Below are 26,770 nucleotides of genomic sequence, written 5' to 3'. Positions count from 1 at the left end.
AAAAAAAAGTTCAGTGCTAATGGATTCTTCTCGGACCCCAATGACACAAGGTTTTATTATTATATGAGTTCTTTAAGGCAAACTTTGAATAGTTGTTATTAGTTTTATTGTATATGTCCTCTTGCTAGTCATTTAACCTCCCCTTTGGTTCACGTCATACACATGAAAAAGTGCCCCTAATCAATCCATATTACATAATTAAGGAGTTTTCAAAGTTTTAATCTAGATTCACAAAAATAGGTCACCAAAAACAGATCTGCGGAGGCCTGAAACTTAACGGATGCACCAATCCTCTGATATTGGGAGCTACGCTGTGTGGGGTACACAGAGTACAGAGCTAGAAGTAGACTACCTCAAACACTACGTAGTGTTCATTGCAAGTTACTGTGGATAAACTACTTTTCTTTTAAATTGGAGGAAAACAGCAGAATGAGGGAACTGCTTCTACTAAGTGTATAGAGCTGCTTGCTACTAGATAAAATAATTACCAAATGGACATGGACCAGTGCTGGGGTCAGGTAGCCATCTCTTCTCACCCTCCATCATTGTCAGGTATCTTACCCTAGTTAAATTGGTTGGCTTCTTATTTTCATAAATTGCCCATTTGCCTTTACTGCCCTATAGATAATCCCTGTTTATCAAGAGATTAAAGGGAACCTGTCTACTTAAACATTGATACTAAAAAATATATCTGCAATATATTAAAAATCACATAGGCTATTACAAGCATGTACTATGGACAGCCCTGTGGTCTTAGATCTGACACAGGGGCTACCATACCAACGATCTGTACCACTGAAACCCCCTCCAGGCATTTAAATGCTGTGGTCAAGTTGACTGTGGCATTTAATGGGTTAACACTCATGATCAGAAATTGCTCCAACCAAGGGTTTTACATAGGTCTTTCAGCTTTAAGTTACAGCTGACACCCGTATTTCCCAATGGCTGTTCAGCTGCAGTGATAGGCTGAACCCGCACCGGCTCTTTGGCATTCCATTACTGCATGAAGTGCTAAGTGACAGCGCTCCATGCAGTAATTGTAAGTCAAACAGCGCTAAGGAATTGATATTCACAGATTGTGCCATTTACCCAATGCTGTCCTTTAGTGAACTAGATTGTTTAGACTAAAAATGGATTGTAATATTCTATATGCCACTGTTTGTCTCATCTAATTCTGAGTCTGTTTTGTAAAAACTTTTCTTTTCTTTGACTTGAACTGTAACATAGACTATCCTTTTAGTTTTTAAAAAATAACACAATAGAAACTAATTAAAATAAGTAAAAATCAAAACATTAATTCACTGACCGTGAATGCGTTTGGAATAAATGCATAGTTAATTACATTGCATGAACATAGATGTATCTTGCAAAAACTCTTGTCCCCCCAAAAAAACTATCTATAGTCTGATGTAGAAAATATTTATGTATCAGTGTAAACATCCTTCTTGGCAAATGCCTGGTTTACTTTTAGAAAACTGTCAAGAAAACCTGCTGTATGGAAAGTAAGAAGCAGCACAGTAAGACTCACAGCTCAATGTACTTTAATATTCCAAGTTAAAAAGTATCTCCGAAAATATAATGAGGACCAACTTCTACAGGAAACGTAACTCTGGAAGTTTTCTTGAAGGTGGCAAGAATGAATTATGACTCAACCAGGACGGCGGGATGTCAGCACTCCTCTGATCGTACAGTGGGAAATAAAACATATACATGTACAACAAAGGAAAGATGAGGAATCCTGTAAGGAAAGGTGTTCAATTCCCCTGGCAGGTCACAAGGATCTTCAAATCTAGAATAGCTGAATATAAGAAAGATAAAAGAATTATGACTAAATATTGTCACAAAAAGGGCAAAAATGACAAGAAACTACCCCAAAATTGTACGAAATATTAGCCATCAAATTGAAATTAAAGATTTGTTGTTTCTATATCATACCTCAAGTCCAGTCTGTCCAGGTGTCACTGTAGCAGTTCTTGGGAGAAAATGCCTAGGACATAACTAAAGAAAAATATGGGTTAACATTTACAAGTAATTTCCACATACAAACCCAAAATAGTTCCTGGATAATGGGAGAGTTGCTGGATAACTTTTAAAGATTTGTTCTTTAAGACAAACTGTTATTTTTTTCTGCTTTATTAAAAACTTTTTCTACTAAATATTCAGAACACCAAACCAGGGCTTACAGTACTGGGACACAACATGTTCATATACTCTCTACAAAAGACTGAATCAATAGTGCTTGTAAGTGAAAAATAAGCACAATACAGAAAAACTTGAGACGGATGACCTTGTGGTGAAGGATAAGCTTGTAAATGTAGGTATTTTTTTTCAAAGTTATTATTTATTATTGTTTATATACTATGCCTCTAAAACAAAAAGAAATAACCTGTACTTTCCATTGTTGCAAACTGAAGTTCACTGAAGCACACCTCCACCCATATCCTAGAAGTCCAGTACCATCTTTTCTGGACTTTCCCAGCTACAAAGGGGCATGTTATTTTAATATGTAATAAAAAAAATCTATTTGGTATAAGTACTTTGTACAACAGTGTCCTAGAACAGGTGAAACTTTTTAGTGGCACCATTATGCTGGGAACTACCTACAGCTCAGTTGGAGACTGGTCTTTTTTCTGTCTTTTTCTGTCTTTGGACAACAGAAAGAAGGAGGGCAAAAACACAATGTAAATGTAGCCTCGTTATGAAGCCTCCTTATTTATGCTGTCAACATTATTTACATGGGAAAGGTGGGGCACTTTGTGACACAGGCTCTGTTGTCCAAATGGCCAAGAAACTGCCCTGGTTGGAGTAATCAGTCTCCTTTAAAGATCCAACTTAGTTTCTTTCTTTTCTCTTAGAACAGATGCACTGCGCTCCATAGAAAATAGCTATATTTACGTGAGTGTTTGCAGAAACTAACAGCTTGTGCTCAAAGTGACCTCACAGCTCTGTCTAGTCCAAAAATGAGTTTCACAGTATGTTGTGTCTCCTCTAAAGGGAACATATGTTTGTCCTACTGGTGATTAACCAATTAAGCCCTTGAGTTGCTTGCAATGTCTTCTGTTTTTATCTGAAGACTTAATGGATTATTTAATGATTTACGCTGGGAGCAGATTCCAAAGTTCTCTCTGAACATGTGATATACTTACTGCTAAGTAACTCTTCGACAGTGGAAAGTCAATTCAAGAAAAGGAACACATTAAACAAACTAAAATGGGATAAATGGAAACAATGCACAATAAGGCCTCATGCCCATGAACAGTTTTTTGAGCTTGTGCTAACTGTTGTTTCAACAGCTGATACGTGTCCCTGTTAGTTTCTATTGGCTCATGCCCCTGGCCAATGCAATTATAAAGCAAGTCCTATTCCTGTGCTGCAAACAAAGGTCAAGTACACAGATTTGTGTACATATGGCCTAAAAATGTATATCTATTCTGCTTACTTTTGGTGGAAAGCCACCGTGCCGACCTAGACTTAAGTTTCTTCCTTGACCAACATCAAAGGTCCCTCACCTATTCAAACTGATTCCCTTTACTGTATTGGCAAGATGTAATGATATTAAAGCAGTGGTGTCTACAATTGTGAGTCTGCAACTTCTATTATCCTATGTTATGTCACAAGTTTTTTTTGAAAGAGAAGCCTAGCGGTAGAGGAAGCTGCCTTATTTAAGGTAACACAGAGGAAGTTTTCCTTTTTACACCCTGAAAAACTTATTTGTATATTCATTTCCCAGTTAGCAACAAGACTGAATGGCATCTACTTCTTTTGTTTTATCTTATCACTACTAGAGTTTTGTTCAAAAACTCTTTATCTCTGTGGTAACGGCTAGGGATTCCTAAACAGCATTATGTTAAAGATAGGTTGATGTTGTTTATTCACAATGGATGGAAGTAAACAAAAATTCACACATCCATGTGCTGATAGAAGTATTATACACATTCTCACACTTGTTCCAGAATTGTGGCGGATTTTCCTAAAAAAAAGCTAGTCTTAAATTCCTTGCACAACATTTATCAGAGCTATTAGATCCCTTTTTTGGCAATTTTTGACTTGTCTCACTAAGGGGTGTTGCCTTCAGGGAATGGGCATGACCTCATTGAAAAGGAGCATGGCCATTGGAAATTTGTCTGTGTACCAAAATTTCTGGCACACAGGATAGCCCAAATAAAACTAGGTCTAAAGTAGAAACCAACAATGTTGTATTGCACCAGAATTTATCATCTTAATGCTGCAGCCCATTTACCTTTTTATATTTCTGTTCAGAGAGACATATAATGATTTGTTTTCTGTTGGAGAAATTGTACATTTTAGTGGCACCATATAACATACAAAGTACTTACAAGCTGCACCGAAAAATCTTTGTCCCTGCCAGTCCTGCATTAAAGCACAATTAACAACTTTGCTGCTGTCACTACACTGGTAAGATTACAGAAAAGAAAGACAAACAAACAGATGTAAAGCAAGCAATAAGGTAAAGTCAGACAAAGTAGGTAAAAACCTATTTGGCAGCAAGGTTCAAAATTGTTAAATAGAAGAATAGTCAAGGTTTCAGAGTTAGGACCGCAGCAAATACAGCAAAGTATAACAGAAATAGAAGAATAGGCAAGGTTTCAGAGTTAGGATCGCAGCAAATACAGCAAAGTATAACAGAAATAGAAGAATAGGCAAGGTTCGGAGTTATGATCACAACAAATACAGCAGAGTATAACAGAATACATAAAATGATCTAAAGAGACAAGTCATATCCAGCAAATGTATAGTAGCCAAGCAGGAATCTCAGAATCTGATTGGTGCAGCATGCCAGAACTCTTATAGGACTGTGCATACACATTCCCTGATCAAATAGACTGCCCCTGTGTATAGGAAGAATATTAAACTACTATACAATACTACAAGTGCTATACATTAATGCAATTTAGCACAATTGATTTTTCAATTTGATTTCTTAAATTTAATGCATTGATGTTCCATACATATTGACAGAATTTCTGATCTTTTGTACCAATACCATTATAATATTAAATAATCTTGACATCCATTAGTTATTCCATTTGCTTTGTTATTAAAAATCCTCTGATACATGATAACAATGAAAGTTCAGGGGTTCACATATTTATCTGGTGGCTCGTTGCCATCCAGCGAATGTTATCTTGTGTTTATATCTCGTGTGTATCGCATTGAGGAAAGAGCTCTCTGGAAACAAATTCATTTTCTTCCCATCAGGGCGAGCATGAAATTTCATCCTCCTGCTTATTGCAGTCTCTGATTGCGGTGGGGTTGGCCGGCTATTAAATGAGCATTAATGAAGTGCATGCTGATGAGGCATGAATGAATTAACATTGTTTTCTATTTGCACAGATAATGTGAAGCTTATTAAAATGCATTCCTCTGTTACATATGAGGATTCCAGGCTTAAGCTGTTTACTCTAAAGCATCTTTGTAATTAATTCTCCCTCTTAATATGGCACATACACCATTTATTTTGCCTTTAATAGGCTCTATATTTAAAACAGGCAACATTAATGCTAAATTATTTTCATGCATCATGCATTATTTTGGAAAGTTCACTGCATTCTCTCACAGCAGCTTCATCTTAGAAACATTGTAATGACCTCTTTAAAGAGACAAATGTTACGGCTCCCAAATCTAATTTACTCAAATACTGAAGCAAAGATAACGGAGATAGATAGAATCAAAAAATGGAAGCATGCCAATAGTTCAGTAGAAAAATGTGGGGTTACTGTATTCATCCAGAGTACTTTAATTCTATTTACTGGTGGAGCGTGAGCACCTGATGTGATTGAGGGTGCTGCTAGATACTTTGGCATGTATATATGGCTAGATGGATAGATAGATAGATAGATAGATAGATAGATAGATAGATAGGTATCCAAAAGAGAAAATGCAGCACTACAGTATAGTATAGTGTTTATTCCACGTCCAGCAACATGTCAATTGTGATACCAGCCTAGCGATGTTGGCTCCTGGGTGTGAACCTGCTTCTGGCCGGATTAAACAAAACCAGACGCTACTCGCGTCCTCATAGCTACTGTGCATGTCATCAAAATGTAATGGAGAGCAGAAACTGTATTGCGCATGTCATGCATGATAGATTCATTACACATAGTGCGCATGTCATGCATGCTCCTGAGAAATAAAGTGTCCCCATATTTAAAAAAGGTATACTCTCCACTGTTCAGAGATGCATTGAAAGGATATGCTTTAAATTACTAATGGTGATCAAACATTTATAAATAAGCAGTTACGGTGCAACTGACACAACTATCACAACATTACAGTATTATACAACATTATACATCAATATAGTTTATCTCAAAAATAATTAGAAAAAAATACAGCTAGTACAATTAACTGGATATGGCACCTGATTGAAGTTCAGTCTTCAATAAACCGCAAATTAAGTATAAACCAGGGCTCAACTCTCTAATACACCTATAAAGGGGAACACCTTATTAGGGGGAATATCCCATTCAGATCTTTCCTTCTCTCCGAAAGCTGAGTCAGTATTTATTCCATATTGTTGCTTTCTAAGAAATGATAAGCATACACACTGTAGCCTGCTGTGTAAAAAAATCTAATATTTCACGTAAGGGGCTTACAATAACAGCTCACAAAAATCTGCATGCAGGCTCCCGGCTTCTCTGCTTAACCTAGGCTTTTGCTTCTGGAAGAATCTGTATAAAGATAACGGTGGGTTAGACAGAATGGGCTGGTTAGATAGCTTGTTTATACCTGTGCGTGAATAGTGGATTCACTTTCATTAGGCAATGTGTAACAGGGCAGGGAAGAAGAAAGGGTTTGGATCCCCCACCTGTTCCTATAGAGGTAAAATAGCAGATAGGAGCAGTTTTGGTCTTAAAGCTAGCTCCAGTGATGTCCTTTAAACATGCAGTCACTGAAATGTATTCCCAAGAAAAAAAATTATCCCCAGAAGGGGGTTGCAGTAGGTTTTTAGACTGCAATCATTCACCACGAGTTATCCCTGGGTTGTACGCCCACTGTATCTGTCGTTTTCCTTCTTAATAACCTGCACTGGATCATTATTGAGACCATGGGGGACATGTATCATTATTTCTGCTAGTCAAACTGTCTCATTTTTGCGACTTTTGTTGTTTTTGAGACATTTTACTCATTTTTCAAGTGCACCTTGTGCAGTGCCTTATGTATCATTGTTTTCCAGATGTTCCTTTTCATTTATGTATCACTTTTTTTGTTTATTTTTGCGACTTTTTAGGTGCAAATCTGCACCTTGTCCAGGGCAGGTGCAAAGGAAGGATTTTTTTCATGCACCCTATTTGAACATGTAAATTGGAATTATTTCACATGCTTTAAATGTTTCAAATTTTGTACAGTCACCTGTTTTTTTTAAATTCTGACATTTTTTGCATTTACATTTTTTTTCATTTATTGGTTACTTCTAAGGGTGAGGTCACACATAGCATTTGAATTGCGCTTTAATTGCATTTTTGAAAACAATTACAACAGCTGAGGAGAGGTGATTTGCCCTATTACATTACTGTTAACATCCGAGTTTACAAAAAGCTATATAAATGCGATGTAAATGCATGTGTTTACATTGTGTTTACTATGCGTTTTGTAAATGCAAATGTTAACAGTAATGTAATTAGGCAAATCACCTCTCCTCAGCTGTTGTCATATGTTTCAAAATGCAACGTGTGACCGCAGCCTCATATGTCATCATCTCCCTGGGGTGTGACTACAGCGATTAAAAATGCAGGAAACAGCCTCAAATCCCAAATAAACAGTAGTGTCCGCTCCTGTATATAATCCCCTCACGTGGCTTTTGTCAATGTGGATTTGAGACATTTGCAACAAAAAGTCTTAACAAGAAGCCAAAATTTGCACCTGCCAGGATAAGTAAAACTGAACATGTATCACAAGTAAAAAGACATGATCATACATAAGGTGCAAAAACTAGCTGCCAAATGTCTCAAAAATTCACCACAGAGAGACAGAACTATGATATATGTCCCCCCCCATGTGTTCCAAAAGCACTATAGTCCAATGCTTAGCACTGCCCACATAGACGTACTTGACACCGACCCTGTGTAGATAAGCTGACTGAACAGAGGCAAACAGGGGATACATTCTGCTGCTGATTGTCATACAAGGGTTTATCCCCAGGACCTGCTTATAAAACTTCACTGATGTAATGTGCTTCTATTATCATGGATTTAACATTTTAATTAGTCTAATTTAAAGTCTTTTGACGTGCCAAGTTATTAACCTGCTAAATGTCATGCAAAATAACTGATGATTGAGATCTGGAAATTGAATCAGTTTTTATGTTATAAATGTGGATGAGTAGCAATAGCAGAAGGTGCAGGGCACATGTTTGACTGATCATGTATCTGGATATCTGGGAAATTACCAATTATTGTGGATGACCGGAAACAAAGTTGTGGTTTGTCTCAAACATTTCCAATTCGATTACCCTGGACCCAACCCTGGGCTTAATAAGTCCAAGTTAGGGTTCAGCTCAACCCTTATTAAATGGCACCAAAGTCACCGGCAAAATTTCAATTGATCTAGTGTATGCTGGCATTTATGATGGCAAAATGGTGACACACAGCTTGCAGACATATTGGTACTGGTGTGCACACACTGCAACAATTTAAATATGGACTGGTGCTTTTGCCAGCGGCATTTTAACATTTCACACCCTCGATTGGTACCAGCACTAATTGCGGATTACTAGGGGTGCGGTCTTGGTCTGAGTTTGGTACCAGATCCCGGGCCCGAGAAGGATTTTTAAGTTTGGGTCATGATGTACTCGGCTATACGACAAATTAAGTGGGGCCGCTCATTACCACTAATTATTTCTCGAAATAAAAATAGATAAAAGGAATGCAGATGTAAAAACCACAACTCAGTGCCTAAAGTGCTTCCTGCCACGACAAATGTAAGACTGTAATGAGGGGAAAACAGGAGTCTGCAATGAATTACAATAAATACACAGTCAGATGATGCTGGATAGAGAAAATTTACATCATATGATTTCCCTCCCAGTAAGAAAATATTTGCTTTTACAGATAGATGCCAGCCTTAATGTTAATGATTAAAGGAAATTAACCATTTAAAAAATAAATAAAAAGCACCTACAAATACTCACCCATGCTTCTCTTGATGTTTATCCCAGCACTGTCCTTCGGTAAGCTTGACACTCCAAGATCATCCAGAAAAGATAATTATAATTAGCATAACAGAGCATGAGGACAAGATTTACAGCGCTCAGCACTCTGACGTCATGCGAGAGATGTCCTGCGAGTGATGTCACTTCTCTCTCTGATGCTTATAGCATGGGAGAGGGAGGTGCAGGGCGTGCTTAATTAGCCGAACTTCTTGTCCCCGTGCTTGATGCTGCTAATTATAACCTAGGTGATCCCTGGGTGTCAAGATGAGCAACGGGCAGTGTTGGGATCACCATCAAGAGAAGAATGGGTAAGTATTTGTAGGTGTTTTTTTAATTTTTTTTAAATGGTTTATTACTAGAGATGAGCGAGCACTAAAATGCTCGGGTGCTCGTTACTCGAGCCGAACATTTCCAGATGCTCGAGTGCTCGTTTCGAGTAACGAGCCCCATTGAAGTCAATGGGAGACCCGAGCATTTTTCAAAGGGACCATGGTTCAGGAATAAAATGTGTTATTTAATTGAAAAATAATGTCTTCTGATAATTTGCAAACATCTGCGATCTATTCTTCACTGTTCCGCGCGTATATTATCTCCCGACAAGTTAGCAGATGTAAAGAACAGTGAAGAATAGAATAAAAACAGTGAACACAGTGAACACAGTGAACACAGGATCATTTAAGATAAAAACACAGTGCAGAACACAGTGCAGAATAGATTACAGATGTTCGGCACATCTGCTTACTTGTCGGGAGATACGCGCGGAACGGCGCGAACAAAATAGCATGTGAAGAACAATATATATGTGTGTGAAGAACACATTGCAGATGTTTAAATACATCTGCAATGTGTTCTTCACACATATATATTGTTCTTCACATGCTATTTTGTTCGCGCCGTTCCGCGCGTATCTCCCGACAAGTAAGCAGATGTGCCGAACATCTGTAATCTATTCTGCACTGTGTTCTGCACTGTGTTTTTATCTTAAATGATCCTGTGTTCACTGTTTTTATTCTATTCTTCATTGTTCTTCACTGTGTTTTTTTTAATTAAATGCTCGATCTCGAGCAGGGGAAATACTCGTCCGAGCAACGAGCCGTCTCGAGTACCCTAATGCTCGACCGAGCATCAAGCTCGGACGAGCATGTTCGCTCATCTCTATTTATTACCTTTGAAGCTAATTTGGTCAGTTGTCTTGGACTATGCAAAACTGCAGAACCCTCTGTTCCTGCTGCTTGGTGCTCCAATGTTTTCTTGATACCTCTAGCTTGGAAAAATGTGTCACCAGTCCATACTCTGGTATCAATCAAAAAGGCACCTGTGCACTCAGTTACAGGAATGGGAGATGAAGCTAGTACCTTTCTTTCCAGCTCACCCATTCGCGCTGGCCGGGGATTTATCCACTTGTACTATAGAATTTTTTAAGAGCTTTCTGATCTCTGTACTTCTCTCCCCTCTTCAGTCTCCTGGCTGAACACGCACTCAGAGCAGAGAGTAGGGGCTTTGGAGCAACTCAATGCACTGAGCAGAAAGGCCACCTATAGGCCTAGTAAAAGCTGCAGCCTTGGGTAGTTCACTTTTCCGAGACCACCTGCTACCAACAACATACACAAAGGTACGATTACATAAATCTCTAATACCGAGCACTGTCTGCATGTTCAAAAACACTGACAGATTCCCTTTACTTTTACCGTGGCCATATAACAAAGCATAAAATAAATAAAATCCGGAAAAAAGGGAGAACTAGAAATACATATAAAAATTGGAGGAGCCACTAACACGGCATTCTCCCATATAAGCCAGAAAAGTCACAAAGTCCAAATTTGTAAAGTTAGTGCTCTACTCCTTATGGTATTATCAACAATGGGAAACTCTCACCACCTTCTTGTAGATTGAAAATAAAAGATATCCCCGACTCCTTGCATCACCATACGTCCTCCTGTGCTAGATTCAAGCGTGATCTTCGTCCCGTTGCTGTGTCCGTGATACGTTCTTGATCCTGTGTCAGGAGGTTTTGCAGGAGGCCCATATAGTAAAAAACATAAAACGCCAAGCATCCCATCCTACTGGAATATACTTTGTAGAGTTGAATATAAAGAAGAGAGAGTACGAAATGGCCTCTTGAATGGCAGACAATAACATATGCCTCCTATCAGGCAATGTCTTCTGTAGATTAGCTGTTAAGGAGATATTTTCATTGCTGCCATAGCATAAGACCATAAAGTATGAAATTCCAGCAGTAGAAGCTGATTGCATTTATTGATAAAGTAATTCTCCAGCATCTGATGTTCACAAAGAAAATTGGGACAAGTCGTTTTAATTTACCAAATTACATTATTCATTATGCAATAGGCAAGGGCTATGTATCCCTTAAATGATTTTCAATACGCAGCTCAGATTTTAATCTGCACATTATATTTTCAGTGTGAAATCTTGCTCCAATTTACTTCATAGCCTTTAATGATAATCATCCAAGTTAAAGCTGGGATGTTTTAATGAGTCAGGAAACATCGATGTACCATGAAGAATGCCTCACTTTTATTAGTTAGAAAAGGGAAGAGCTATAAGTAATGGGAAAACAGTTTTAGGTCACAGAGATTCTATCGTTCTACAGTGATTTCATAGTATATCTGGTTCAATTTATCTATTCTAACAACATATTATTGGCTTCAATGTGGTAATTGTTATATTGCATTACCAAGGTTAATATGAATATATTTAGATTGGTTTACCAAAGTTGGTATGCCATTTGTTACATTATCTGCTTATTTTCAATCTAATTTTATGATATTGTTTTACAAGAAACATTGAAACATTGTTTTACTGAGGTTGGTGTATTCCTTTTGTTACATTGTTTTACTACTATTAATGCAGCCATTGATATATTGTTTTACTACAGCCCATGTATTTTTACATTGTTTTATTAGAGTTGGAATATGCCTTTTGTTACTTTGTTTACTACTGTTAGTGCAGTTATTAATATATTATTATACTAAATGCAGTCCAGATATTCTTACATTCTTTACTGCAGTTGTTGTGGCTTTTTGGGCAATTCTGTGCAGAATTTAGCCTGTTGAGTTGATTATGCAATCTCTTTTGGCCCTGATTTTGGCACCTCATGTGAAGTCACATCCATAGTCAATGATCACATCCGTAGTCACTGAATTTTTGTCTTTGGTGCAGATTTATCAATATGATTTATAAAATTATGTCGACTAAAAACCCTTCACCAAATGTATCAATAGATAGTTTTGAGAAACTTTTGTGTCTGGTGAAAAAAAAGGGCACAAAAGGGCATGGGCGCAGCTAAAAAATGGTCTAAACTGTACCAAAGAAACCCAACAAAATGCAGAATTTTCTGTACCAAACACTAGGTTCAAAGCATGACTAGACAGTCTTAAACTATGCCAGCAGACACCTTGATAAATCTGGAGTAACATAAGGCTGTCTTGTCTAGACACTAGTCAATTTTAAATAAATGTGTCCCATTATTGTCTGACCAGTACTTACATTGTTTGGCTTGGACTTGTAATTATGAGATTATTACTTGTGATTAATACATGTGATTATGTTATTGGACTGGTGCTTTTGAAAAATTTGGGTCAGGGCAACTATTATGATAAACAAAGGTCTGTTGTCTTGTTTCTTTTTTACCTGGAAAAAGCTGACATTTATAGTTTAGAATTATTTATCTTTTGTACCACTTTATTACTCGGTTCCATCATAACTGGCTGGTTTAGGGTCCATTGTAGTTTTTAGTCCCCAAACCCAAGCACTGCCTTCATCCAGAAGTTCAGGCATGGTGTTTGGGCTCACCCCTCATTGGTAGCAACCGCAGTTGACGTTGACACCAATCACGGGTGGTAACCCGTAAATGCCGCTGATGACATCAGTGTCGATCCTAGGAAATATGGAAGCACGTGTTCATGTTCACATACCCAAACCAAACTTTAGTTCAAAGTTCAGCCAAACTCAAAAAACTCAATACTGAGCGGCTCTGCTAATAACCAGTTGAGATACATTCAGAACATTGGATGTGTTGCTCCCTGTCGTAACAACTTTATTGGATTTTCTGACCAATAGTCATATGGGGCGACCTTTGGCAATTAGAATGCACTTTAGTGCTGTCATGTTACAAATCTATCCTTTGATTCATGAATATTCTGGATCTGGAGAGTTTGCCTGCTTACTCTTTAACAGACAGTTATTTTACATTTATCAAAGCAATGCATCAAAACTGCAGAATTTATGTTGGCATTTTATGGTTGGTGTTTGACCCTGTAAATCTTTTCTATGAAGTTATATTGATACATTCTTTTGAAAGGAAATAATATATTAAAAAAAAGTAAAATTCCTAAGCTCCTCTCCTGAGAACTCGCTAGAAAAGAAAAGGAGGATCGTGACAGCCACTTTACTTTCAAAATGACATTGAGAGTTCTTTCTATTCCCCAGAATGCAAAACTCCAGAAAGGTTTTAAATAAGTCTCTAATGGTTTTTTTTGTAAGAAAAATACATTTTTCGCTAGTGCAGGTTGTTTTTTGTTTCTCAAACTGGCGAGGAGTCGTATGATGCGGGGGTTTTGTTAGCCGCTTATTCAGTTGCTTACATGCATAACTCTTGTTTTCGTAGATCAGAGTAAAATATTACTTCAGTGATCTTTTATTTATGATGGTTTATAATTAGAGATGAGCGAACATGCTCGTCCGAGCTTGATGCTCGTTCGAGTATTAAGGTACTCGAGACGGCTCGTTGCTCGGACGAGTATTTCCCCTGCTCGAGATCGAGCATTTAATTAAAAAAACACAGTGAAGAACAATGAAGAATAGAATAAAAACAGTGAACACAGTGAACACAGGATCATTTAAGTGAAAAACACAGTGAAGAACACAGTGAAGAATAGATTACAGATGTTCGGCACATCTGCTTACTTGTCGGAAGATACGCGCGGAACGGTGCGAACAAAATAGTATGTGAAGAACAATATATATGTGTGAAGAACACGGTGAGCAGCACAGAGACATGGGGCAGCGGCAGCACGGAGACATCAGGGAGCGGCACGGAGACATCGGGGCACGGAGACATCGAGGGGCACGGAGACATCTCGGGGCACGGAGACATCTCGGGGCACGGAGACATCTCGGGGCACGGAGACATCTCGGGGCACGGAGACATCGAGGGGCACGGGGAGACATCGAGGGGCACGGGGAGACATCGAGGGGCACGGGGAGACATCGAGGGGCACGGGGAGACATCGAGGGGCACGGAGACATCTCGGGGCACGGAGACATCTCGGGGCACGGAGACATCTCGGGGCACGGGGAGACATCGAGGGGCACGGAGACATCGAGGGGCACGGAGACATCGAGGGGCACGGAGACATCGAGGGGCACGGAGACATCGAGGGGCACGGGGAGACATCGAGGGGCACGGGGAGACATCGAGGGGCACGGGGAGACATCGAGGGGCACGGAGACATCGAGGGGCACGGAGACATCGAGGGGCACGGAGACATCGAGGGGCACGGGGAGACATCGAGGGGCACGGAGACATCGAGGGGCACGGAGACATCGGGGAGACTTCAGTGGAAGAAGAGCAGCGGATCCCGGGACAGCGTATCTCCCGACAAGTAAGCAGATGTGCAGAACATCTGCAATCTATTCTTCACTGTGTTTTTCACTTAAATGATCCTGTGTTCACTGTTTTTATTCTATTCTTCACTGTTCTTCACATCTGCTAACTTGTCGGGAGATAATATACGCGCGGAACAGTGAAGAATAGATTGCAGATGTTTGCATACATCTGCTAACTTATCAGAAGACATTCTTTTTCAATTAATTAACACATTTTATTCCCGAACCATGGTCCCTTTGAAAAATGCTCGAGTCTCCCATTGACTTCAATGGGGCTCGTTATTCGAGACGAGCACTCGAGCATCTGGAAAAGTTCGTCTCGAATAACGAGCACTCGAGCATTTTAGTGCTCGCTCATCTCTATTTATAATCTTTTGCAATACTGAAAGGAATACTCCAGAAAAACCTGCTGCATTGATCCAGTTTTTTTGCCACAGCTCTTGACAAAATTTGATGCATCTCATTTAAGACAGATTTTACCTTAACAGAATGAGGGGCATGTTTTATTAGCTTTTTGGAGTAGAAAAAGGCAGAAACCACTGGACACTTTTTTCCCCCTTTTTTTTTTAAAAAAAGTAAAAGTAAAAAGGTTTTGCATACACAGAGGTTTTTTTTTGCAGAATTTTCCATGTTCAAAGCAAGGGGTGTATGGGGAAAAGCCGCCAATGTGTTTAACATCTTCCATACCACAAAACCTAAGCCACTATTCACTGCAGTCTCCTGCAGGATTTATATGATACAAGGCTAATTATGACTACTGTGAGAAAGTAAGAGGTATTGTGTGGGAAAACCGCTATCTGTCCTACAGGCAAATGAAATGTATGTGGTAAAAGCCCTGGGTTTGTCTGCAGTAACCCAAGGGTTAATGCAGACATGATAAGCAGGAATAGTCTGTTTTGTCTGTGTTGGCCTAGCTAACACAGACACATTTGTAATGTCCGTACTGGGCCTGCTTATTATGGAGTAGGGGTAAGCTGGTAGTGGGACTCCTACTCCACCCGGGCTTCGGTCCTGGGTTTGTGAATTGCCCACAGGCCTCGTTAGGGCCTGATTTAGTCTGCAGGCCAGAAGCAGTAGGAGAGGCCCTACCTGGAGAGCTGAAAGCGAGATTGCATTCTCACAGCAAAGGTAACTGAGGGTCTCCTGTCTTACTGCTGGCCAAGAGCGGGTGCCAGGCAGCCTGGTACCCGGATAGCTAGGGTTCGTCAAATGTATTATACAGCGCCTAGCCGGGCAGGAATTACTTTTGTAATGTTTTTTGCATGTGCCTAAGCCAAGGCTGAAGTTGTGTTCTGTTTTGCAAGTGTGAATAAACACTTAAATTGGACTTTAAACCGGCGTGTGTCCCTGCTTCCTGCACTGCTACCAGTCAACTACCAGAGCAATTCCCCACACTACCCATCTCTGGATAAAATCCAATATTTATTTTCTAAACCAACAGACCTTGTATTGCCCTTTAGTTAGACTTAAACTTCATTAGACTAGTGTCTGTCACTGTCTGGTGTGGTTACACTTTACACTTATAATTTGTTGGCATAGTTTATGCCAGTAAAATTATTTATCAGAGATCAGAAACTGCCTTAGGTAGCCCTTGACCAGGTGTGATCGGTTCTTGACTGCTTTCCAGGTTGGCCTTTTAATAAGCTATCCTGTGGATGCCAGGCAATGATGAGCGTAGGGACTGATCTGAGTATTTAAATGCAGTAAATAGGAGAAGAGGGCAAATAAGGGGTTGCCATAAGAAAGCACAAGGGATTTACTATATGTTTTACTATTTGTCACTATTGCGCTATACCAATGAGCACTGGTTATTGTTATCACACAAAAAGGGCACTTTTCTGTATCAACTAAAGTGGTTATGACATATGTTTAAAAGGTTAAGCCATTTATGTTACATTTGTATGTTCCTAAACATTATCCTGAGACTGGTCATTGAACAACAAAGACAGTCAAAGGCCTTTTAATTTAATTCAAAAAACACTTTGTTTAACTTACAATAACTGAGTACAGTTTTTTGTTAGAAACGCATCAGATATTACTTTTGTGATGGATATGCATTTTTAAATATTCCTTTATAAAACTAAAATGATGAGTTTTATTGGTTTTCTTTGTTAAATAGTAACTGTGATTTAAGATCATTTTTAATATTGTTAAGGGGGAGGTGTTGTGAAAATTTCTGTTATATACTTCATTAAAAAATTCTGCTTACTTTGTAAAATATCTGGCTCCACAGTTCCCTCCCATAAAGATCTGTATTACATCCTGTATAGTGTGTGTCAATGTGTCTATGGAGCTGACTCTGAACTTACATCTAATCTCCCTGTGTGGGTTTAAACATCGTGTAGAAGAAAGGATTAACCCCTTCACTTTCAGCTTGATATTTGAAAATATTGCTCATATGAGACTACAGCCAGGTAGAAAGCAGAAAGGGTTAACACGCACTGGTCACAGCTGTGTATTAAACAGAGAGAGAGAATGATTTTCAGAGAGCACATCGGCAGCAGAGCAACACTGTAACTAAAAGTGAAAAATGTTTAAAACACACCCCCCAAAAATCATCTGAAATGACAGTTATATAAATATTAATGTTTTTTAAAGCAAATCATTCTACTGGTCAAACTACTGGTCTCATCTTACTTTTTCTTTCTCTTACACTTGTACCACTTTTTAGTTGGCTTAGTTTACAGCAGAAAAATGTGCTTGAATTCCCTAAAAACCGCCATCCCATTTTTCTAGGACGAACCTTTTTTGTGATGCTAATTGTATCTAAAAAGGACTAAAAAACTTTTTATTGATAGGGTGCAACTCATTTTAGATGCAAACTGGCACAACTTACGTAATAGAATCCTGTCATAAAAACAAACTCTTGTATATAACAGATGAATGAAACACTGATCTCAGCTGTATTTTACCGATTTATGCCAAATCAGACATAACTAGATAAGTCATTAATTTCTTATAAGGTAAAGAAAGATATAGTACAACAACAGGAAATACAGGCAGCAATGCAGTACAAATGAATGAGAAGTCCCAATTGCTCAACTTAAATTTGTTTCTATAGAACTTTATCATATTCACAGTCACGCGTTATAAATGGAAGTCTAAAAAAGGGAAGAAACTGAAATTTAATGTAAAATCATGTAAAGTAAGAGTTAAAACTCTTTAAAGGTCAAGGATGCTAAGGATTAAGTAGAGGTCATGGGACATAGCGGTGTTAAAGGTCATTACTTCCCTTAGTGAGAGAAGTGTCCATTCAATGAGCTGTACAAAAACTTGATTGAATAGGGCCTTGGAGGTTATTGAAACATAGTTATAACAACACATCAGGGAAAAAGTCCTTTTAAGAAGTTTATTGAAGAGTGGAATTTGAGGGAATAGTCAAGATACAGTTGGTTTGATTGTAATTTGAAGTAACAAAGCAAATTTTCAAGCAGGAGTTATGCTGATGGCTAAATTAAACAAGTTGTCATTTGCCATACATGAGATATGCTCTGAAGATGATGAGTCCTGATCGACTATGCCAAAATCCTAATATAAAGTAAAATACACATAATAATTTTGTGGTTTTCTTTCAAACATATGAGCTCTCCAGCACACGCACGCCTGCGCAACTTAGCACGGCCTGTTTCCCCGTGCGAAGTTGCGCAGGCATGCATGTGCCGGAGAGCTAGGTGATGTCACCGGCCCTCCAGCACTTCAGAATCCGGCGCACGCAGGGGCGGTGCACCAAGATAAATGTTAATATAACTTATAAATTGGTGATACAGCGGTTTATTCTACTAATGAAAATATGCTCCGGCACCAGCTCACCCTGAACTGGTGCCATGTATATGTGTCTTAGAACTACCACTTTTAAGTGGTAGGTTTCCTTTAGAGTGGATCTTTTTGTACCATAAAACTTAATCAGGTTTGAACTTTGCCACAAGAGGATCCCAAGGTTGTAATTCACTAACTATTCATCATTTGGACACAGCTATGATGACTGGACAGTAACAAAACCTGGTAAAAGAACCAAGGTGAGGAACACATGATGCCAAAAGGAGTGGCCAGGAAAAAGTCATTGTACAGAAAAGACCTAGCATAAGTGACCAGAAACATAATCCAAATGGAGTCAGGACGTACCAGGAGAACAATGTTAAAGGGGGTATTCCCTTTTCAGCAAATTAATGTTATTGTTTGTATTATATAAAGTTATATCATTTTCCTGTATACTTTCTGTATCAATTCCTAACAGATTTCTAGATCTCTGCTTGCTGTCATTCTATAGAAATCTGCTATTTTTACTACCAGTGAATAGAAATCTGACCATGGTCACACAGGTGCACAGCTCGTTAGTTTCATAGAGAGTAATCAGAGCTGTGTGATATAATGAGCATTGCACCTGAGTGACCATGGTCAGATTTATGTCCACTGGTATTAGACATAGAAGATTTCTATAGAATTACAGCAAGCAGAGATCTAGAAATATGTACTAGAAATTGATACTAAAAGTATATTGGAAAGTTGTATAAAGTTTTATAATGCAAACAATGAGATTGCTGAAATGAATACCCCTTTAAGTATATTCCAGGAGTAAAGCATGGCCAGATCTCTAGCAGACTAGAGAGTACTAGAAGTCAAGAACTAGACTTGAAGGAACCGGAAAGCAGGAAGGAGTAGTCCAGTGTTTTTGCCAGAAGTAAAAATATAATATGCAGCATAGAAATTAAGCTCAGTGCCAAAACGCACACATATTGATATGCTGAAGCAGTATGATTTTGTCATGCCACAACCTGACACAGGAGTTAAAATGTAATATGCTGGCAATTAGGCCATGGTCCAAATACATTGCTAACTGGAATAGACTGCTAAGATCAAATTGTATCTGGTTGTCAGGTAGAGCGGTAATACCATTTCCAGGCTAAAAATATTCATAACAATTCAATACAATGTTTTCGATTTGTTTATCATATACATATGATACATGAGGTTGATATACCCCACCCCCGCATTGACTAGTAGTATTACTAAGCTCTCCCTGCCTGGATACTTGGTTACTGTGTGTGGTTCTTCAACTGCCAATGACCAATGACAAGATTCATTTAGATCTCTCTGGACTGGAAAACAGTAAAAAAAAGCTCTGACATTGTTTTTTGTGACATCAGTGACCACAACATAGGAGTAAAAAAAGAAACAATTAATAGGATAAACCATATACAGGCAGTCCCCGGGTTACATACAAGATAGGGTCTGTAGGTTTGTTATTATGTTGAATTTGTATGTAAGTCGGAACTGTATACTTTATCATTGTAACCCCAGCCAGAACTTTTTTGGTCTCTGTGACAATTGGATTTTAAAATTGTTGGGTTGTCATAAGAATCAATATTAACACTAAAGCTTCATTACAGACACCTGTGATAACTGTTATAGCTGATCATTGTAGCCTAGGACTAAAGTACAATAAATTACCAATATCCAGAGGTCCGTTTGTAACTAGGGGTCGTATGTAAGTCGAGTGTTCTTAAGTAGGGGACCGCCTGTAGTCCAAAACCAAGGAGTAAGGGCTCAGCAGAGCCAAGTTTCAAGTTGTGTATAGCATAGTTGAAAGTTTAGCTTCTCAAGTAGACCACGTTTAAAACCAGCAGGAAAAATGAGCAACTGGAAGATTTTCATCATAGGATAGAGGTCATAGAATCAAAACGATACTGTAATCACTGTTAAAATAACTTATTTGTAATAATCATGAATCATGTGTGCACGACCTAGTGCATACTCATTATAGCAGGACTGGAGCATAGGAAAAAGTGAACCCAATGGTCTTTACCAGAAAAGCAGTAAATAGCCAAGTATAAAGCAGGAACAAAACCAGAAACAACCAAGTAACACTACAAGTCTATAGAGGTGTATCCTCGGCTATCCCATTCTGGACTTTAATTCTGTTCTGTACCTACTTTCTTTTTGTGACTCGGACCGCTCGTGATTCTTCTGTGTTGTTTGTTTGCTTTTCTTGTTCTGTGTCTGCACAGTGGCCTAGGGAGGGACCATCCTTGTGGTTGTCCCGTGCCACCTTTAGGCCATGTGAGTCAAGTAGGTAGGTGACAGCTTTGGGAGCTCAGCTTAGGGTTCATGGTCCGGTCTGTCCTCCCTCTCCCCCTTGCCACACTCCTAACAGATATGTTATTATCATTCATTGCCAGAAAATAATTTCTAATAGCAGTGTTGATCAGAAGCAGTTAAACTGTTTAGCAGCTGTCTAGTCCAGTCTGTAATGTGGCAAGACTGACACAGGAGTATAGCAGAGCTAGATTACATGAAGTGCATATCAGAATCTGTAGTGCAGTGCATAGATGAGAAAAAGCACAGCTTGTGACACATTGCAATTTTATGTTATTTCTAAAATCACTGCAATAAAATAAAATAGGTGATAATCTACAGCAAGAGCTCAACTTGATATTGAGGGCTCCCAAAACCTGTTATTGCTTGTTCGGTTCAGTTTGCCCCCTAAAAGGCCAGTTTGACCCTATAAGCAGAAGATTTTGACAAAAAGATGGAAGTCTGCCTAAAAGACTATGAACAGCTTTATAGCACAAACATTTTTGGAAGACAACCTAATGCTTCTTGCAAGAAAAGCTAACTGTTGTGGATAGACAGTCATCCGATTTCCATAAAGCAATACAATAGGTTCTTTTCTAAAGAGTAGAGTGTTTTCCAGCATTTCCCAGAATTAAGGCAAGAAAGTCTTCTATGACAAGGACATACTCTGCCACTGGCTGAATACTCTGTTATTGGGCTGATTTATCAATTCTGAGTGATAATATCTCAATATATCATCGAAGTAAAGCGGTAAGGCATAAGCTGTTTCAGAATTTAATGACTTTCTAAAGCCGCATTGGAGACCGGGCTTTGAGCGACACGGCTTGAGACATTTGTTTGCTACTGGCAAATATTCCATGCTAACAAATGGCAGCTGCTGTTTCGATTAAACAATTTCACATAATAATTCAGCTGCACAACTGCAAAACTCACATTGAAAGTGAAGCAGGATGATGTTCACATAAACTACTTTGAAGTTGAAGATTTCTTATCCATCCATGTCAAATGTATAATGAAAGTCGTCACACTGAGAATGACTGCAGAAGGCATCTGCTCATCCTTTTCTGCTTCTGTATTTCAATTCTTACTATGGTGAATCACAATTTTGCAAACAATGTGATCTAGAAGGTATATTTTGGGGTCAATGTAGTGATATTTTGTTCTCTGATTTGGTGGTAATGCTTTAAAATTTTCAGAGACCGTACATGTACCATACATGTACGGCGCAGAGGGTATATGAAGAGGGCTCATGTTTTTTTTGCATATTGCAGCAAACCCCAACCGCTGTCTGGCAACCTGTCTGGCGGCTATAAACCTGTCCAGCGGCATTTAAAAGAAGGCTGCACGTGGGCGCCGTCATCTTGGATGGGATTGTCGCTCCCTGAACGTCATCGGGGGGTAGTGATCGGTTGCTAGACCCAAGGCTCTCTGGTGTTTGAAGATTCGTTACAATGATCCATTGGCTCATTGTATTAAATAATGGGCAAAAATAATGCCATATACTACAATACAGGAACAATCAGACCATCTAGGGTTAATGTAGCCTAGAGGGTCTAAAGTGTAGTATAAAAAAATGTTTCAAAATAAAAAAGTAAAAAACCTAAAAGTTCAAATCACCCCCCCTTTCCCTAGAACTGATATAAAACATAATGAACAGTAAAAATCAAAGACACAATAGGCATTACCACGTCCCAAAATGCCCGCTGTATCAAAATATAAAAACGGTTATTGCCGGGGGTGAACCACGTAATGGAAAATAGCGACCTAAAAATGGTAGCAATGAAAACGTTGGCTCATTTTGCAAAAAATGACATCAAACGAAAATAGTATGAAAATGTTATTAGCGTCAGAAGATGTAAAAATTTTATTTTTCTTTTTTGTACACCATCGTTTAATTTTTGAAAGGAGAAGCAGTGACAGAAGTAAAATTTGTTACACACAAAATTAGCACTCACCCAGCTCTGTACATGGAAAAATGAAAAAGTTATGGATTTTTGAAGGTGGAGAGCGAAAAGTGAGAGAAAAAAACTGCGTCCTTAAGGGGTTAAAGGGAACCTCAGGTTTACTTATATGTTTAGTTTATTGGGAACCAAATTGGTTGGAAGCTTTTTCTTGGGAGCCTTGCCATTGTCTTAAAGGACATCTACACCAGATTACTGGTGGTGTAAAGAGTCCTAATTAGGTTGTTCGTTTTATGGGGGGGCTGTTTTTAACAGGTTTTCTTGCATTTTGGGTGACATCTGCCTGAGTGCCTCCAGCACTTTTACAAAATTAGTATTTCTATAATAAAGATGAAAGAATCCCTGTTAAATACACCCCCCCCCCCCATTCCCTAGACGGAACGAGCAACCTAATTAGGACACTCTACCACTAGTAATCTGCTGAGGGTCTTAGAAAGTCATGTAAAACATAAAATCACCCTGAATTTATCTTGGTACCTATTCTAAGGAAATATAATTGGTTTAGGTCATTTTCTAGGAAGTTCTGCCATTGTTTCATGGTTTCATGCACAGAGAGTCTAGCAAGAACATGACAGAAGAACATGACAGAAGTTCCATAATTCTGCTAGGCCAGTGGGAATACAGTAGCAGTGGGAGGGGTTCATGGTTATTGACAATACCTACCTTTTCTATTTGCCTACTGATTGGCTTTTATCAGGGAGGTGTGCCAAGGTGGGCAGACCAAGGTAATATATAAATGCACTAGTTAACTAAATGAGTTAACTCACTTTAATTCATGTTATCACAGAAAATTGGAAGTTCCATTCACTACACTGAGTCATCACACCTGGTTAACGAAATAAGCCAGTCATGTTATTCAGTGCTACATCTGCAGGATATCATATTGCACAAGGCTCTGTGTATAGCCCAATTATACCTGAAAACGCCCAATAGGGTGAACCATGTAGAAGGGGGGTCTGTGTTTGAGTGTTAGTATTCTAAATCACCTTGACAGTGATAGAAATGCAGAATAGTGTTATATCATTGTGTGTGCTGCAGACACTCAGTTCTCATCTCTCTCAGAAAATATCAGAAACATTTATTGGTGCTCTTTGGAAGGATATGTAGATATAGGCCATATGACAGCATTAGGGTACTAATAAATATGAACATCCTTCTCTTATAAGAATATATAAATATTACCACTTGTTAATGCTGTGAGAGAATAGAATCCATTTTGTTTTCCATCTTCTCTTTAAATTGTCTATATTGTCAGCAAACTACATCTGTGCATAGAACCATCAACCGCGCACACAGATTTCTTAGAGATCTCCTTACAAGTACACATCCTGTCCAGGGGAAAGGAATGTGATGCATGCCCAGTGAAGTTTGTTTGTTTGCAAAAACCTATTAGAACTCTCTGCTATCTTAATAAAGTTTGAATCATCTTACAGGACACATGTGTGTGTGTGACTGATTCTCCGAGCAACTGGTACTATACAACAATTTGGACCCACATCACATCAGAGATAAAGAAATTTCTCTAACAATGCTAATAGCTCAGATGAGCAATTTGCCCCAAAATTTGCCATTATAAACATCTGAAAACGTTATACAACTAGTCGCTGACACAAGGTTAAAAATTTTAAATTAAGTTAATCTGAGAACGGATCCAGCAGGCTATTTGCAGTACTACAAAGTCAGTGTGTATGGGCCATGGACCTCAAGCCAAAGACCACAAAGTCAGGGCAAATGCCAGCCAGGCCGTAAGAGAAAAACAAGCCAAGATATAAAGTACACCTGGCTCAACAACATTCAGGACCTGGCGGCTGCTGTCTGCTACTTCATCACCCCCTATAAATTTAGATCTTTAATGTTAATTTCTATTCAAAGAGAGTCAACTGCAGCTGTAAAACTGTGGCTATGGCAAAAGTTGATAATTTTTCAAGAGCCACGCAGGTAAGTATGAGGCGGAGATCATTCCTTCCTGTCATTGTGGATTCAATCTTGTAGGAGTCTTGTACAGATTTGCTGCAGTAGAGTCGTTTTTCACTGTAAAGAAAGGTTTGTTCTCCTGCGCTCCACACTATTATCTGCTCTAAATAGCATGAGGTGTAGCAATGCTGTCTATTGATTTTTTCCATCGAGAGCAGAATGCTAAAGAGTAGCGTGCCACAAAGCTTGGAAGGATACAGAGATGAAACGCCATACTTTACATTACCTGCTCCATTCAACCCATTCTCTTGTCCACTTAGTATCCCCTGACAACTGTAAACTGCTGTTAGTGCAAATATGGCAGAATTAAGCTGGACAATGCGTTCGATAAGTCAACTTCACATTAACAGACTAGAAGGTTAAGGGCAGCAATGGAAAGTCACTTAACAATTTTGACAGAATGCAAAGTGTTTCTGATGCTGCAATTCAAAGTACCTTTGAATGTTGCTAAAATCCCTGCAATACCCCCAAAGCTATATTCACCTACTCCCGCAGATTTAGAGACCTACACTTGAGATCAAAATTAGAGAACAATGTATGAGCACTTGATTTTTTCCAGAAATATTGTAATCCCCATTTGATGCTTTCTTTGTAAGGGGGACACCATGCCAATAGAACCGTGTTTTACAAAATGCCATAATAAACCTTTATTTTGCACAAAAACTCAATGACCGTAATTAGAGAACATCAACGGCAAGAGCACAGAGAAATATTATTATTACATTTTCTGAAGGTTACACCAGTCTCCAGTCAGTAGGAAGTGCACAGGCCTGTGAATGACTTCCGCACATCTGCAGCCACTGGACATCACTTGTCTCTCACGGCTCTGGTGGGATTATGTCCACCCTTCGTACTGTCTCTTCCACAGTTCTGTGACTGTTGTGGGTTTCTTGGCCATAACTTTGTCGCCAAAGATTTTTGGAGGTTTTCTATTGGGTTTAGATCAGGACTCTGGGATGTTCATTTCATTGTTTCAATGTTGTCTGTGTCAAGGAACTGCTTTAGCCATTTGCTGTGTGACAGCGGGCATTGTCCTGCATGAAAATTGCTTCCTGATTGAGTTACGAACGCAACGAAGAAACCACATGTTGTTCAAGAAGGTTCTGATACACACTTGCATTCACTCTGCCATAAAGCAGAGGTCCAACTCCTGCTCCAGAAAACATTCCTTGCACCGACGTGTGATAAATCCCCGGAGATCGACAGATGATAGATAGATGATACAAGATAGATAGAGTTGATTGACAGAAGCATATACAATAGAATATAGATAGGTAGACAAAACATCTAGATATAGTAATGGTTAGATATGTATATAGATATAGGAGATAGATGATAAGCATCTTCACCCGGGCATTCAACCAAGAGGTATTAAAAGTGCACTTGCAGGGGGGCGCCTTTAGGACAGGGTGCCCTGGGCAAATACCCAGTTTGCAGCCCCATTATGCCTAAATAACTCATCTTCTTAAGACTTGTCTTAAAAATATTCTAATCAATTTAGATTTAAATTGATTACCGTAATATAGTTTATGCAAGCCTCCTGAATGATGTCACAGGGATCCAGCAGGACAGAAGAGGCAAGTATGGCTGCTGGAGGCGTGCCAGGTTAACACATATTTAAGGTCTTCTTTTTGCAGGATTGCCGGTGAGTAAAGTCTTCAGAAGATATGTTCCAGGATCATGGAGAAGACGCCGACAGGTAAGTATAGCTAACTGTATTCAATTTAATTTCATTTTCCTTTATCAAAAAGGTCCAATGGTAATTTGTTTTTTTTTATCCTTCTTTCTGATTACATGTTGAATACAAATAACCTTGCTAAACTCACTTTTCTTTTGACAAATGTTAAATGGGGGGCACATTAATTGTACGTTGGTTCTAGTTTTACGCCCCCCATTCCCTGACAACTATGGATCTATCAGTAGGCTCTGGTCTCCTGATAGCATCGCCATTCACACTTTACCA

At 38.9% G+C, this 26,770-nt stretch overlaps 1 long non-coding RNA gene across 1 annotated transcript; it reads right to left on the bottom strand.

Annotated features, from left to right (window-relative positions):
* Window positions 1-1,503: 1,503 nt before the first annotated feature.
* On the bottom strand, window positions 1,504-21,028 carry LOC140068802 (uncharacterized). The gene is made up of 3 exons (XR_011848571.1): window positions 20,731-21,028; window positions 1,936-1,998; window positions 1,504-1,798 (listed from the first exon to the last, which is right to left on the bottom strand). It is a non-coding gene; the product is annotated as an uncharacterized lncRNA (long non-coding RNA).
* Window positions 21,029-26,770: the final 5,742 nt, after the last annotated feature.

The sequence above is a fragment of the Engystomops pustulosus genome, chromosome 7, assembly GCF_040894005.1.
Source record: "Engystomops pustulosus chromosome 7, aEngPut4.maternal, whole genome shotgun sequence".
Lineage (NCBI taxonomy): Eukaryota > Metazoa > Chordata > Amphibia > Anura > Leptodactylidae > Engystomops > Engystomops pustulosus.
Note: the sequence above shows the minus strand (reverse complement) of the source record. Positions and strands in the feature narration are given on the sequence as shown.